We start from the raw sequence: 16,250 nt of genomic DNA on the forward strand, positions 1-16,250 counted from the left end.
GGAAGATAACCTGGCCACTCTCAGCTCCCTGCAGCTCCCTGGACCTGGCAAGCCTTTCTTTCCTCCCTGGGGCTCACAACTTCTCCTTGTCACCCTCTCCGGTCCCTGGTGGTGCCCCCTGCATGTCTTCTCTCCTGCACGTCTCCTTTTCTTCCTGTGTTGCTCCTTCTTAAACCTTTGCTCTGTTAGCATGTGGCAGAAATCTTCCCGCCCTAGATTCGGAGCAGAAAACAAACACATTTTTGTTTTCCTTCAAAGTTGAGTATTGGCAACATTTTTTCTTGTTCTGTCGTGTGTGACTCATGCCAGGGCACCTGTAAAGGGTTTTGGTGACTCTAGTTCTGGGGCTAAACATACTGATTAATAATCAGAAATATTCCCACATTATACTTCAAGACAGAAAGTGCTTCCTAACACCATCCCTTAGAATGAACCGCTATGTACATTTGCTCTATGTTCTTCTCTACCATTCTAGGCACGTAATGACGTGTAACGGTACGTGCAAATGTGACCTGTAATTATGGTGACGTTATTTATGGAAATGGAATGACTCTTTGGCATCTTGTGTCTTTACCTAACACACCTTGGACATCTTTCCAAATTGTTAGTTGTGGATCAACCTCAGAATCTCTGAGGCGGGGTGGTGGCGGGGGTAGGGGAGAATGACATTCTGGAAAAGCTGCTCAGGCAATTCTGATAGCAAATCTCTCCCCCCCCCCCCCCGCCAGGTGCTGCTGTGGGACCCCTCTATGGGTGATACCCTCACCTCTTGGTGCCGGCCCTTGAGCACTGTGCTTGATGACATAGCAGCAGGCTCATTGGCACCCCCTTATTTTTTTTTTTTTAATTTGAAAATGTTCTCTAGCATCTCTGTCTCCCTCCCTCCCTCCCTCTCTCCTTTCTCTTCTTTCCTTTTCATTTCTTCTCTTTTGCTTTTCTTTCTTTCCCTCTTTACCATTAAAAACAACCAGTCAAATATAAATACCATTAATAAGCAAAAGAACAACAGAAAGGCTTTTGTCTACCTTTTGTGTCCTATAGATAGAACCGTACCCGAGTTTTGGTCACCCCAAGAGAGGAGCCACATTTAAAGCCCCCCCCCCCCTGAGCAGCCCATGCCCCCCCCCCCCCATGGCCTCCCCGTGCCCTGGGGAGAAGCCCCCCGAGGAGGATCAGGGGTCTGGGAAGCAGGCTCTGCAGGGACCTCAGGGCTGAGCTGAGGCTCCCTTGATTCCTTGGAGAAAAGCATTCCTCCCCTGCCAGAAACCACTGAGGTTTCTTACCAGCTGTATTTGTGGTTCTGCGTAAGGGCCTAGGAGGGGAGGACGCAGATAGAACCAGAGCAGCTCTGGGGCTCCTGTGATTTCCTCACTCATCCTGTTGGGGGAGAGGAGACGAGCGGTCACCTGGCTCCCCATCCTCCCCCAGCTCCCCTGCTCCGTTGCTGGTGTTCTTGCCTGCCACAATCGGGCCTGTATGTCCAGGCTGGAGCTGGGAGGGCCTCGGCCTCCATCCTCACACTACCCGTATTGAGGCCTTCATGGCAGAGGCACCATTAGAATTCCAGCTTCCCCTGGAAACAAGGGAGATGGTTCAGCAAATATCCCTCTGACTTCAATATTCTGTCCCTGTCTGATCAATAAGGAAACATTTTTGACAAGTCTGATGTTCAGTTTTTAGGAAGAAAATAACCTTCTTGGGCTGACGGAGGAAAGATTTCCGCGCCAGGGCACAGACGAGAAAGCCCTCGCCTTTCACCCTGGGCTTGCGTAATGTAATGGGTGCTTGGCTTCTTTTGCCTCTGTGACAGCTTCTTTCCATGAGGGCCTTTTTTCCTAAGCTCACCTATCAGGGCTAGCAGCAGACATTACAAACCACGACACTGGCAATCACAAAGAAGAAAAAAGAAGTTTCCTGAAAAGTGCACGGCATCCTTTGGTTTTCTTAGGAATAAGGGACACTGTTATATTATTATCCTGTTTCAGAAGGAGCTGTTCTGACCCTCGAATGGGATTTCGGGAGAAATCTTCCAGGGGAAATAGAATTAATCTTGCAGGAGAAGATTAATTGCCCTGCTTTACGTTCCTCTGTCCAGTGTTTTATTTGGTGACTCTTCCTTTCTGTCTTACCAATGAGGAATCTGAGGTCCCGCCGGGCTTGGTAAGTATCCAGGAGCAATTTGACACCTTTGGTCACCTGCTTATTAAAATATGTCCGTCTCAATTTTCATATTCCTCCTAGGCTTGAGGTCAGAAGATGTTGTAGATGCCCAGGAGAATTTCAGCATAGAGGCAGGAAACCCGCCAGAGTTTGGGGGTGCTACCTCATATGGGCCATTTGGCCTGGCCTCACCCCGACCTGGTGGTTCCCTCTGCCAATAAATCAGGTTTGAGACCATCCTGCTTTCTGCTTTTGAGGTCCATGGGATGTAGGACAATGAACTGTGGTCAGATGGGATCTTAATTGTGGGCTCCCAATTAAGTGGGATGTACACAAGGCCCTTTCACCCCTGGAAGACACCGGAGGGAGACTCCATACGCCCTTCAGAAGTCTATATACTTCCAAGAGGTTTGAGAAGGGTCTTCTCTCTAAGGGCAGACCAATTCCAACTCTGAAGCAGATGTGTTGAAATGATTGACTGGGAGTGTAGACACCTAATCAGGATCTGAAAAAAGAAAGCTAGGGATTTCCACCCAAGGAGCTAACTGAATGTTGGTGGAAATCAATGCTTTAAGCGGAATTGAGCTGGTGGCTGGAGCCCCAGCCAGTCGGGGCCTGGGACTTGGGCACTCGGTTTATCAGCTGTGAGTCTAGTTTTGTTCACCGACGACGAGCCCATAGTAGTTCTGCATGCTGATTGGCTGGGGGAGGTTCTCTTCTCCTCCAAAGAGAAGATCATCAATCATGTTACTGGCTTTTGTCTTGGCGAAGGTATTTAGATTTCAGCCAGCTGGTTAGCTGCCTGGAGGCCACCTGCTTGACGGAAAAATAAAGAATCAGTCTCTTTCCCTTTGTAAGGAGAGGGGAGGAAGTATCGACTTGTGTGATAATTTTAGGTGGATGATTAAATTTGGCCTCTTAGGCTCCAGCTGAAAATTCAATTCAGATGACTGGTTCTCCTTTTCATACATGGTCGAGCAAGCCCGTGTGCTGCCAAGGCTAATGTTCCTGATGCTGATTGTCCCTTCACTTTAACAAAGCACAGAATCCCAGGCCCACTCTCTATTTCGTGTGCCTCCGGGCTACGGGAGCATAATAAGGAAATGCACTCTTTCTGCCTAAGTTAAGAACACTACTCTTAGGCGGGCAGGCTCAGGGGCTCTCTCGACTAACAAAAATTGCTCTGTAGGAGTGACTCAGAACAGTGATGATTTCTCTGACGACAGTTTATAAAATATACCAGTTTCCTCTGGTGCATTTCAAATTTGCAGCGCAATTGGTCATTCCTCTGGTGCCACTTGGCTGAAACATCCCAATCTCAGATGCCAAAGTAGTGGACAGCGTCAGAGTGGATGAGCTAGCCCAAGCCGGAGAGGCATTTGGACTCCCCCATTTTGCGCTATCAAGTCTGTCAGCAAATCCTGGCATTCTATTTCCAAAGCATTTCTCCAAACTTCCCACTTCTCTCCATCTCCACTAATTGCCACCCAGTGAAAGCCTCCATCATCTCTCCCTGGACCACTGCAATGGCCTAAGTGGCCTCCCTGTTGCCATTTTTGCTTCCCAAAGCCATTTCTCCCACAGAAGCTAGGGTACTCTTTTTTTTTTTTGTTTTTTTTTGTTTTTTAAGATTTTATTTATTTAATTGAGAGACAGAGAGAGAGAGATAAGGAGAGAGAGCTCCTGGGGGTGGGGGGTGGGGAGAGGGAGAAGGAGGCTCCCTGCTGAGCAGGGAACCCCATGTGGAGCTCTGTCCCAGGACCCTGGGATCATGACCTGAGCTGAAGGCAGATGCTTAACCGACTGAGCCCCCCGGGAGGCCCTAGAAGCTATGGTACTCTTAAAAAGAAAGAATTGGGTCAGAAAGCTCTCTTTATTATCAACCTCTACTAGCTCCCATTATTACTAGGCCCAAATGGAGCTCTCCAACGGAGTCTTCAGGACCTTACGAGTTCTGGCCCCTGCCCACCTACTGACCTTATCTTGTATTTCTCTTCTCTCTTACCCCACCTTGCCATGTCTTGAAAACCTCTAGTTGTCTTCTGTCTTAGGGCCTTTGCACTAAGTACTCCCTGTGTCTGGAATGTTCTTCCCCTGGCCAACATCTTCCCAGGGTGTCATCATTTTATTCCAGTTTCAACACAAATGTCAACTCCTCAGAGCTGCTTGACTATTCAAAAGTAGTCTTGTCCTTCTGTAGCTTATTAACCTGGTTAATCTTCAAAATAGCACTAGTTCCTGCCATACACTTTTCATGTTTATTTGGTTATTGCCTGTGTCCTTTACTAGAATGTAAGATTTATTATAATGCGGACTTTGTCTCTCGTGTTTAGAGCCTGCCAGGAGCCTAGAACAGTGTCTCGTAAATAGCAGGTCCCCAGGAAGTGGTTAGCAGATGCGGCTGCAAAGAAGAGATTTTCCTGCATGATACAGGACACTTTAGGTGTGGCCCTACCAAGAACTAGGAGATGAGGCTCTTTGCACGTTTATTTATGATCCATATTCCAAGCTTCTAAGTTATCAGATATTTTCTGGGGCCTAAAGTCTGCGGTGTCGTTAAATGTACTCAAACAATGACAGCCTCTTATCTGGAGGAGCTAGGGGGCGGATCTGGCCAGCTGAAAAGCAAGAGTACTGTTAATTTTAGGATCTATTCTGCGTGACATTTTTGTCTTGCTAAAGGTGAGGGGCCGATGGGAGAACGGGAGAAGACCGCTACCCAATGTTTCTGTATTCACATTCGGAAATGAGTTGGCACTGGGGACCATCTGTGTGCTCACCCTGATTTGAGATCTAGGTCTTATTTTTCCAGGAAGGGCTGGTGTCTATGCCGTGTCCTCAGTGTCTAAAATGTCTTATTCATGCATAAACAAAGGGCAGGCCTGATTCAGACAGGATGAATCCCTGAACCTCACAGACAGGAGAAAAATGTAGAGTCGTGATACTTAAGACATTTCTCAGCCTTAGTTGTCAGCACTGGTACCCACTTCAGCACATTTCTGAAATGAACTCTGCTAAGGCTAGGTCAGCGATGCCATAAAAAAGAATTTTGCAATTAAAAAGGCTTAAAGGGATCACTGGCAAGATGGCCTTTTTTTTTTTTTTTTTTTTTTTTTAAACCAAGTTACTTAAAGAAGTCAACTCAATAGAAATATTTCCTTACATCAGTTTTGCCCAGCAGTCAAAGTGAAGGGAATGCTGGCTGAGAAGATCTGCCATTTGAGCCTCTACATGGCAGTTTTTAGACTTCAGCCTTTGCTTGAGAAGCCAATTTTTAAAAAGTTTTTATTTATTTATTCATGAGAGACCCAAAGAGAGAGAGAGAGAGGCAGAGACACAGGCAGAGGGAGAAGCAGGCTCCCTGCGGGGACCTGATGCAGGACTTGACTCCCAGGACCCTGGGGTCACACCCTGAACCGAAGGCAGATGCTCAACTGCTGAGCCACCCAGGTGCCCCGAGAAGTCATTTTTAACCTGATGAAGGCAACTATATGGTGACTTCCGTGGTCCTTAATGTTTGATAATCTACAGAGAAAGATAATAGGAATAGGAAATGAGATACAGATAAAACAGCTCATTGGAAAAGTCATACCTTATGAACAGCCATAAGCCTCACTATTTTAATTTACCAGATGGATGGTAGCGATTTAAAATATTATAATACAGGAAAACAATCACCTCTACCAAATCACTTACTATTTAATGTACATTTACTGCATTCAACCCATCTGGGTCTCAGGAATTAGATCCTACAGGCTGTTTGATATGTTAGCCATAGTACCCCAAATCAAAGGCAACAACGTGAAACAAAAAGAAGCAAAAGTCATTAGTGTCTGGTGTCCTCTCGCTGTTTTAAGGGGAAGCAGCTGTTTTCATGAGCCATCCTGTAATGATAAGTGTCTAGAGGAGTTGACTTGAGTTCAGACTCTCTCTTGAATGGAAGGCAAGTAGAATCCATAGTGAGAGATTATCCCGTGGGAGGAGTTTTAAATTAGAAAATTGACTACTTCTTTCTGATAGTTTGCAATTACCAGGACCATGCACATACATGCAGAGTGAAAAGGACCACATAACTCTGTGAGGGGATGGAATGGGGGGTTTAGAGAGTGTTTGAGCTGGGAGGTCTGGAGAGCATCCAACCTGAACCTCCTCTTTTTGCCAACAAGGAAACTGAGATCTGAAAGGGTTAAATGCTGGGCCAAGGGCCACACAGATAATATATGAGTGACTAAGTCAGGGCTAGTACTGGATTGTGGTGACCCATAGTTCTTCTAGACAGAATGGAAAATTAGAAAAAATCCATTATTTCTTATGCTGATGATACTTTCTCCTAAAGACTGTCGTTCTCCTATGAGGTTGTATATGTGATGAAAGAACTGTGGTGTCTGAGGCTGAACACGGGATCTTCTACTTTTAGCTGTCTGATGCTGGGTAAATTATTTAACCAATCTGGGTTCCCGTCCCTTGATCTTTGGAAAGTACAAACGTAGACAGTGGTGAGATTTAGAGACAGTATATGCGAAGGCTAGTGTATAGTAAACTCTCGGCAAATGGTAGGTATCGCTATCATTATATTAGAGGAAATATTGTTTACTGATTCAAAGAGTGGGTAGTGGGGTCAAACGGACAGGCTTTGAATCCTGCCTCCATCACTTCCTAGTCCTGGAAGCCTTGGATCCTTCATTTATTTATTTACTTTTTGAGTGGGGTGGGGGCAGGAGGGGCAGAGGGAGACGGAGAGAGAATCTCAAGCAGGTTCCATGCCCAGTGTGGAGCCCGATGGGGGGCTCATTCTCACAACCCTGAGATCATGACCTGAGCTAAGAGTCAGACACTCAACCGAGTGAACCACCCAGGCGCCCTGGATCCTTCACTTTTAAAATGCGGGAAAACAAAAAGATCTACTCCATGTTGATGGATGATATAAAACAAAAAGATCTCTCCATGTTGATGGATGATAGCTGTTGTGGGTGATATAATTCATGTCATGTGTTTAATAGTGTATTGAATATTGAAAAGTTTGATAAACATTGGCCCTTACTATAATTATTTTTCACTTTGCCATGGAAGATAAAGGGCAGGGATCAGTAGATTATTTTTTTTTATAAATTTATTTTTTATTGGTGTTCAATTTGCCAACATATAGAATAACACCCAGAGCTCATCCCATCAAGTGCCCCTTATTTTTTTTTAATAAAGGATAAATAAGTGGATATCAGGGGTTGCATGCCATGAGCACCTTGTCGCAACTACTTAACTATGCCATTGTGGCAGAAAAGCAGCTGTAGGTAATACATAAATGAATCAGTATGGCTGTGTTGGAACACACAATAAAACTATATTTGCAAAAACAGACAATGGGCTGGACTTGGCCTGTGGGCCATAGTTTGCCAACGCCTGATACGTTGCAATTAAGAAGAACTCCTGCTCTGGGTTGATACAGGCATCTTGTTGATACAGGTAAAGAGGGCAGGTGTCTTTTTTCAGGGAAAGAAGAGCTAAAGGAGTCACCCTTGGCTCATGTTTCCTATCTTCAGACCCTGTTCACTAGAACTGACTAGTAACAGGGCAAGGGGGTCTCATTTTCGCCCCCTGACCACAATGTGCTTTCTCCTTCAAGACATGGCCAGTCAGGTACATCAAGAGACAAAGAACCTAAGGGTCGGCTCATAGTCAGATCCAGTCAGTTTCTGTGCTATCTTTGAATCGCATTTCACGATGCCAGCATACGAGATCATGGCTGTTACTTGCAAATCCTGTGTGCTTCTGATATTGGCGTGATTTGCAGTCTCCTTTATCACAGATGCTAGGGTTTTTCAGTTCCCCTGTTTGGGGAATACCAGGTGGCTCTGTCCTTGCTTTGATTCCTTACACCCTTCTCGAGAAGAAGGTCTTTGGAGACAAGGTATTTTTGGCCTTTGGCACTGCCAGCTGACCTTCTTCCTGTTGTTCGCGAACCTACCAGGCAGAAGGTTGGGTGGCCCACTTCTGGAAATGATTAAAGGTGGCACTTTGCTCCAGAGTGGAGGCCTAATCTTATTAATCTGGTACCAGAGTACATGTTGCAGAGAGAGAAAGAGAGAGCTTTAAATCTGACCACTTTCACACTCTGTGTCGAGACGACTTATTTTCTACCCACTGATCTAGGTTCTGGGGCTGCAGGAAAGAAGCATATGGGACAGCTGCAAAAATTAAGGAGTGAATTCTGATAGATAAATGCTCAGTTGCTTTACACAGAGCACGGTGATTGCCAGCAATAGTCTAAATGGCAATGAGCTAATCATTAGGGTGAGGCCCCAAGACTTTATCAACAGCAGTGATACAAGGTTAAGTGCTCCCCACAGAGCACATGTGCAGAGAAAGCTATTTATGGGGAAAAGGATCAGGTCCTTGTGGTTTCAGCAGAAACTGTGACCAATTTTCCCTGGTTAAAGTCAGGCAGGGCAGTTAGAAAGCACCACGACATTTGGTAGGTGGGGAATGTTCTCTCTCGCATTTCCGGCAGTAAATCATCGTGCTATTTTAGAACCTTCATAGACAGATATTGATAATTAACTTTCCCAGAATCCTCCTTACTATAGACCTCCAACTCTCTGAGGGGGCATCAAATTTGTCGTTTTTAATCAGAGTCCCAGAATTAGTAAGATATCACCTTGCCTGTTGTCAATTATGGCAATTTTCATATTGTCTTCATTACGTGAATAGTGTTTCTATAGGCATTAAAGTATATTTATTTTCTCAGGCATGATCTTATTTTGTTCTATCTAGACAAGAGGGTTGACGTTCCTTCAACACGAACTCATTTTATATTCCACTTCTTCGTGTGCTTCTTTCTGATTTCTGAGCTAACATTTAATTATCTATTAAATTAATTTTGTATTAATAGATGAGGAATTAATGTACAAGCTTTTAAAAGGCGTTTACTTTTCAGACAGAAGATTCTGCGAGACACAGTACTTTAACCCAAAAAGATGACTCTTCAATCACGTACTCAGCGTAGAGCGGTACTCTGTGCGTGGTGGTGGTGGGGACGGTGGGGGTGGAGAGCTCATCACCTCTGAAGCCTCACCGGATAGCTGGCTGCCCAGCTAGGAATAAAGCCCTGTGGCAGGTAGGTGCCCTCACCAGACCGAGGCGAGGTACAGGGGAGCAGATCCAGTGGGACTTCAGTGCAAAGGACTGTAAGAAGAGTTTCCTTGGTCATGTCAGGTCTCTCCAAAAAGTCCAAAAGGTTAGGAGTCCATAGAGACTATTTAATTTGACAAAAGGTTTGGACTTTATGATCTTAGAGAGTAATTTCAGTGGCGTGGTGGATGTGGAAGCTGTATTTTAGGTATTTATGGAGAGAATGGGTTATGAGGTGTGAAGAGTCTGGCTGTTGAAGAAAGGATTAAAATACGACAATATTTGCAAGGGGTTGCAAGGCCAACATATGGAAATACAGCACAGGGGGAAATGATGCTCCTAACAGTTTTAAAAAAATCTTATGTATTTATTCATGAGAGACACAGGCAGAGGGAGAAGCAGGCTCCCTGCAGGGAGCCCGATGTGGGGCTCGATCCCAGGACCCCGGGATCACACCCTGAGCCAAAGGCAGATGCTCAGCCACTGAGCCACCAAGGTGCCCCTGCTCCCAGCTGTCTTGAGGGTGTCATGTGGGCACATGGAGCTGGGAGCTGCATCTCCTGATATCTAGCCTGGGGAGGATTCTCCACAGAAGGGGAATGCAAGCATATTGGATGACAGAAGGAATGGGACGCTGGAGGCTTGGTGGACGATGCTGGAGAGGCAGAAGGTTTTTGAGAAAAAGAAAGTCTCTCTTCTTTTAAGGCTGTGAGGGAAGACCAAAAGGTAGAGAAATAAGGGAGGCAGATGGAGGAGTTGTTATGCTCCTCTGGAGAGTCTGTGTTAATGGTAAATGAAAAATCTCTCTCTCTCTCTCTCTCTCTTTCTCCCCCCCCCCACATGCATGCACACCCACATAATATGCTAACACACATTAGTGAATGATGGAAAGAACTTTAATAATTCTTACTTGGGCAGATTCTTCTCCTTTGCAAGGAGCTAATCTTCAAATAATTGCTATGACTAGCTATTGTGGATTTATGGAGAGAGAGGGAGAAAATTGTTCCCATTTTCTTGTTTAAGGCCCTTTTGAGTTTGAGAGTTTTTAGGACTCTTTTGATGCAATTCTTTGCCTAACAATATAGATTTTGGTGGAGCTAGCTATATTTCATGGAGACATGAGATCACTAGCCTACCTCCCTTCCTTTTTTTCTCTTAGAAACTGATTTCTAAATGTTGAGTGCATTCCAAGACCAGGATCTATAAAATAGCCTTAACAATTTTACCAGAACTAACTATGGATCATTTCAAGATATCTCTTTAAGGTGGGACAACACAAACAATAAGCAGTCTACCAACTCTACCAACACCATGCTTGAGTCACATTTGGGGGCTAAGTGGACAGCATGTACATTTTGCAAATTCTCTTACAGTGTTACTTTGGTTTGCCTTGTTAGGAAATGCAAGGGGAAAAAGAATTAGTATTTTACAATCACTATAAATAAAAGACCCAGAATCCTTTAATTTCACATTTATTGTGATGACAAGCCTTCATTCCTGTTCCAAGAGCTTGTTCCCATCTGTAGTTCGAGAGCTAATAGCTAAGATGATCCTCTTCTTGGATTTGTAATCTCAGGATAAACTGTAGGTCTTAGAAATGAACCAGTAAATTCATGTTTATCCGAAGTTCAAACATCCCGAGAGCTCACATTAGCGGAGCCTATTTCTAGAAGTGCTGGCCAGCGATAAACAACTTTCCTAATCGTCACCTAAGGTTTGGAATAATCCTGAGGTGGATTATGGGAGAGAGATCCCTTTTCGTTGGATCTTAGTATTTGGTTTCTTTCATTTGATTTCCTAATTTCCTGGGAACTGATAGAGTATGGTTCATTCAACCTTAGCCAGAACCCTTGATTAGCAGGGGCACTGCATTTGTAGGCCTTTTGAATGAATGGAAACAAAAGGAAAGAAAACCCTGCCATATTCTTTGTCTGGCAGAGGCAACAGGGATGGTGAGAGACAAAGTCTCTTCTTTGCAGGAGAGCTGCATGTTGTGAAAACGGGAAGGGAATGGTCTTGCCTACCTGGCCTGACCACCTGAGCTCAACCACCAGAGGAAATAACACCCACCACAGGGGTAGTTTCTGACACCAGAGCCCTGCTTGGGCCACCAGAGGTGAAAGGCAGGCGAGTAAGGCTGCTTCCCTGGTCTAATTACCAGGGGAAAAGCTGGGGGGGGGGGGGGGGCCCAGTCTTGGCAGGAGGCCCTGCCCTCCCTACCCAGCTGCTCAGGCTGAGGGGGACACGCCTCCCTGTTAATCCCACACAGAGCCCTCTCTTCTGTTAGTTGCTATTTTCCTTCCTCACCTCTGGACACTTCGGCACATTCACTCGAAACATCATCACAGGAGAACTCGACTTTGACAGAAACCTCTCTGAAATGATTTTTTTTTTTTCCTGTTCCGGCTTGCACTTGAATAATTCTCCATCAACAGCACGTCTGATTGAGTTGGCATCACAAACCCTTTTGTATGCTATTTTTTTTTTCCTCAAGAAATATTAAAGTCTGAATAAAATTGGAATAGCTGCCTGGTAATGATCTCATTATATATAAATACAGAAGTGCTCACAGGGGAGATAATGACTCCAAGATGCAGGTATGCGGCGAATACCTATTATCTTCCAAGGAGTGGGCCCGCGTTCAACCCTCCTCCACTGCCCCCCACCCGTCCCTCTTTCAGCTGAAGGTTCAAGTTGCAGAAAACGAATGGCTGATTGAAGCTGGGAATAGGGCTTTTTCTTTCCCCCTTCATGACATATGTTAGGAGATGAAAGGAACCTGGGCCGTGTGTTTACTCTTCATTTGGGACTTTCACATGTTCTGATTGATCGGAAAGACAAAAAGGCAGAAGGAGAGACATTTGGTGCTGGCTGAACACCATATCCATTCTCAATGTGAAGTTGCCTCGTTTGGTGAGGATAATTGTGATGAGGCAGTTCTGGGTATAGACGCCACTAAAAGATTTTTAAAAATAACATGCTCGCCACCCAGTTTGAGTTCTTATATAGCAAGAGAACAAACACAGATGGTGGCAGTAGGGGTGGGGGCTGCGGAGGGCGGGGGAAGGCCCTTCTAAAGTGGGAGTTTACTAGTTATTAGCCCCAGTATATCTTTTCTGGATGCCAAGGAGGAAGCGGATGAGTTTAGCACATCACAGAGGACCACATATAGGGTCTGATTCTCAGTATGGACTAAGTAACCCTGGAGAAAGTTTACTTCTTGTGATTTGCAACAACAAAAAAAAGAAACTGTTGTGTGGGGGAAAAGGTAGATTGCAATGCTCTAACTGTTCCTGTTAGGTTCTAAAGGGCATTTATCTAAAGGGGGATCGCCACCTGCCATCCTAGGCCGGAAAGAGAGATGGTGTGGAGGAGGAGTTCTTGACTATTTCCAACAGCTGGGGTTATAAGGCCCATTTTTCTCTTCTGATGTCCATATTAGGCATGATTAAAATGCAAAATAACATCATAAGCGTAATTCTTTGGCAAAAGAATGGAATGGATGGCAAAAATATTTTGCCCCTGGTTAAGTCTTTCATACGATGTAGGTGGTATGCTGTTGAGCAATGACAATAAATTCCTATTGACTGAGAGAGAGTTATGGCCATAAAATTTAAAGAAGGCAAGGTTAGTCACACTAGACAGAGGCCTATGTGGCCTGAGGGGGTCTCCTGGTCTCACGTGAGACTATTCCCATTGTGGGGACAATTAGGGCAACTATCCTTGGCCACCAATGGTTCTACACGAACACACGCTATTTGATACACTGCTAAGTTTTTCCTTCCTTTATTTATTTATTTACTCTGGGTACAGTATACTTTATTGATGGTACATGACAAGGTAGGGCTCCCTAAGCCCCTCCCTGTCTTCAGGGGGTCTGGGATGGTAACTGTTGAGGTCGGGAGATTCTCAGTATATTGGGGGATGAGTCGGAGCAAGGACTTCCCAGCAGCTGAAGGCTTCTTTCTTCCTCTTGCTCTCATTGGGGATGTTTGTCCAGGCCGCTCTTACTCCTTGGAGGCCATGTGGACCATAAGGTCCGCCACCCAGTTGCTATAGCCAAATTCATTGTCATACCAGGGAATGAGCTTGAAAAATTGGTCATTGAGAGCAATGCCAGCCCTAGCATCGAAGGCGGAAGAGTAGGTGTCACGGTTAAAGTCGTGGGAGACAAATCGCCTGGTCCTCAATGTAGCCCAGGATGTCCTTGTGGGGGCCTTCTGATGTCTTCTTCACCACATTCTTGATGTCATCATATTTGGCAGCTTTCTCCAGGTGGCAGCTCGGATCCACAACTGACATGCGGGGGCTGGGGACATGGAAGGCCATGCCAGTGAGCTTCCCATTTAGCACAGGGATGACCTTGTCTACAGCCTTGGTGGTACGAGTAGAAGCAGATGATGTGGGCAGCCTCTCGGCCATTACCCCACAGCTTCCCAGAGGGGCTGTCCACAGTCTTCTGGGGGGCAGTCATGGCATAAACTGTAGTCATGAGTCCCTCCATGATGCCAAAGTTGTCATGGATGAACTTGGCCAGAGGGGCCAAGAAATTGGTGGTGCAGAAGGCATTGCTGACAATCTTGAGTGGTTGTCATACTTCTCATGGTTCGTGCCCATCAAAAACATGGGGACATCAGCAAAAGGGGCTGAGATGATGACCCTCTTGGCCCTACCCTTCAAGTGAGCCCCAGCCTTCTCCATGGTGATGAAGACCCTGACGGGCTCCACAACATTCAGCACCAGCATCACCCCATTTGATGTTGGTGGGATCTTGCTCCTGGAAGATGGAGATGAGTTTTCCATGGATGAAAGTTTCCTATTCTCAGCCTTGACTGTGCTGTGGAATTTGTTGTGGGTGGAATCATACTGGAACGTGTAGACCGTGTAGTTGAGGTCAATGAAGGGGTCATTGATGGTGACAATATCTACTTTGCCAGAGTTAAAAGCAGCCCTGGTGCCAATATGGTGTCCAATATGGCTCAATCCTTTTACTCTGACCCTCACCATCATGACTCAGGGAAGCAGCTGGCACGCATTAGAAGATATGACTGTCTATTGAACCCTTAGTCGAGAGTCCTCAGTTTATTATGTGTTGCTCTATGTAATGCCTTGGCCCCAAGGAAAGAATCTTTTTCTTCCCCTCCAGTGCTACAAGTACTGTCAGGAAATATTTTCTCCACTTGTGCTCTGACTTCCTTGGATGACGGCAATTGAATATGAATTAGATTGTTTGCAGAAATCGAGTGTTGGAACCCTACCTTCTTGTATTTTTCCTCCTATTTTGCTTGTGGAAGAATCTAAGAGAAATTCCCAGTTCAGTAATTATATGTCCCCCCAATCTCCAGTTATATTTCAGGTTGCCTCCGTTTTTATGATAATGATAAATCATCATCATCATCATCATCATCATCATCTACTACTCTTTGAATGTTGAGCATGAACCAGGTGCTGTGCTACATGCCTCATATACTTTATCTCATTTGACCCTCACAACTCTGTGAGGTAGATACTTTTATGGCACTTAACATATGATGTCCTAGATAGCAGCCTGATGACCAGTGTGAGAAGGATTGGTTTGTGTCTACAAGTATTTGGAGGCTGTGGAGGCAGGAGTGGAAATGGTTTACGTAGAAGAGAGGTCTCTGAAGGAATCTCTTAATTTCCTCAATCCCTATGCATTTATTTAACTCGCTTTAATGGTGACTTCAATATCCAGCCTCCACTGTTTTGGATGCCACAGAAATATAAGGACCAGTATCTGTTTTCAGGCATCTGTAAATCTAGTATGTGGATCAGAATAGAACATGAAAACACCACGTAGAATAAATTTGGGTTAGGCCTCTTTGGGTTAGGCCTTTCTGGGCCTGAGCTTCTATTTAAAAACTAAATGATTGGACTAGTTCAGAAGTCTGCAAACTTTTTTTTTTTTTTTTTTTTTTTTTTTTTTTTTTTAGAAGTCTGCAAACTTTTTAAAATAAAGGACCAGATAGTAAATATTTTAGGCTTTTTGGGCCATACTGCTTTTTTCTCCACTATTCAGCTCTGCTATTGTAGCATGACAGCAGCTGTAGACGATGCGTAACAAATAAGCATGTTGCGTTCAAGTGAAATTTTATTTACCCACACCTGCAAATCAAAATCAGGTGGCCTGGATTTAGCCCATCGCTGACCCCTGAACTAGTTGAATACTATAGACCCTCTCTAGCAAGAAAGTGCTATAGTTTCTTCACATTGCACATTGATTTCAGCCTTGGAGTATGGAGACATTTCTTTGGCTTTTCCCTTCTTGAGGAGAAATGTATAAAAAATGGCAATAGAAGTGGTCCTGGAGAGGCACCAGGAGGGATTCCCAGCACTGTTCTGATTGAAATCGCAATGGGAGGAAGCCATTAAAAAAGGTGGGGAGAAAGGTCCCATTAATCAGAGATGGGTACTGCTGTTTTAGTTGGAGATCTGGCTATTAGCTCAGCAGGAAGACAAAGAAGACAAGATGAGGAAGGCTGGAAACATGGCTTTCCCAGAGGCAGAATGCAAAAAAAAATTATCTTAAGAACGAAATTTTTATGTAATTCCTTATATGAGTTTTAGAATCCAAGGCATAGTTAGTAATGAAACTTTGTTCTGAGAAACAATCCAACATAGCAATCTAACCACCTAATACAATCTAACAATTACAGCAATCGAACACATTCTAAATATAGATTTGATTTTTGTTGAAGAAATATATATATACGTCCATTTGAAAACTCTCTCATTTATTATTTCCATACAATTGAGTAACTGGATTTTCCAAGGCATTAAAACAAATTTATAATCATAGGCCACTTCCTGTTGCAAGTAACAGAGATGCTTTGCTCAGAAAAGGGAAAATATTGGCTTGGAATACAACACGGTCAAGGGAATCTCAGCTTCTAATCCAGACCCAGGGGCAAGGTCTAATCCAGAATATCAAATGAGATCATTAG

General features: G+C 44.6%; 1 pseudogene; it reads right to left on the minus strand.

Annotated features, from left to right (window-relative positions):
- Window positions 1-13,094: 13,094 nt before the first annotated feature.
- LOC140611652 (glyceraldehyde-3-phosphate dehydrogenase-like) lies at window positions 13,095-15,222 on the minus strand (annotated as a pseudogene).
- Between the last annotated feature and the right edge of the window lie 1,028 nt (window positions 15,223-16,250).

The sequence above is a fragment of the Canis lupus genome, chromosome 20 (genome assembly GCF_048164855.1).
Source record: "Canis lupus baileyi chromosome 20, mCanLup2.hap1, whole genome shotgun sequence".
NCBI lineage: Eukaryota > Metazoa > Chordata > Mammalia > Carnivora > Canidae > Canis > Canis lupus.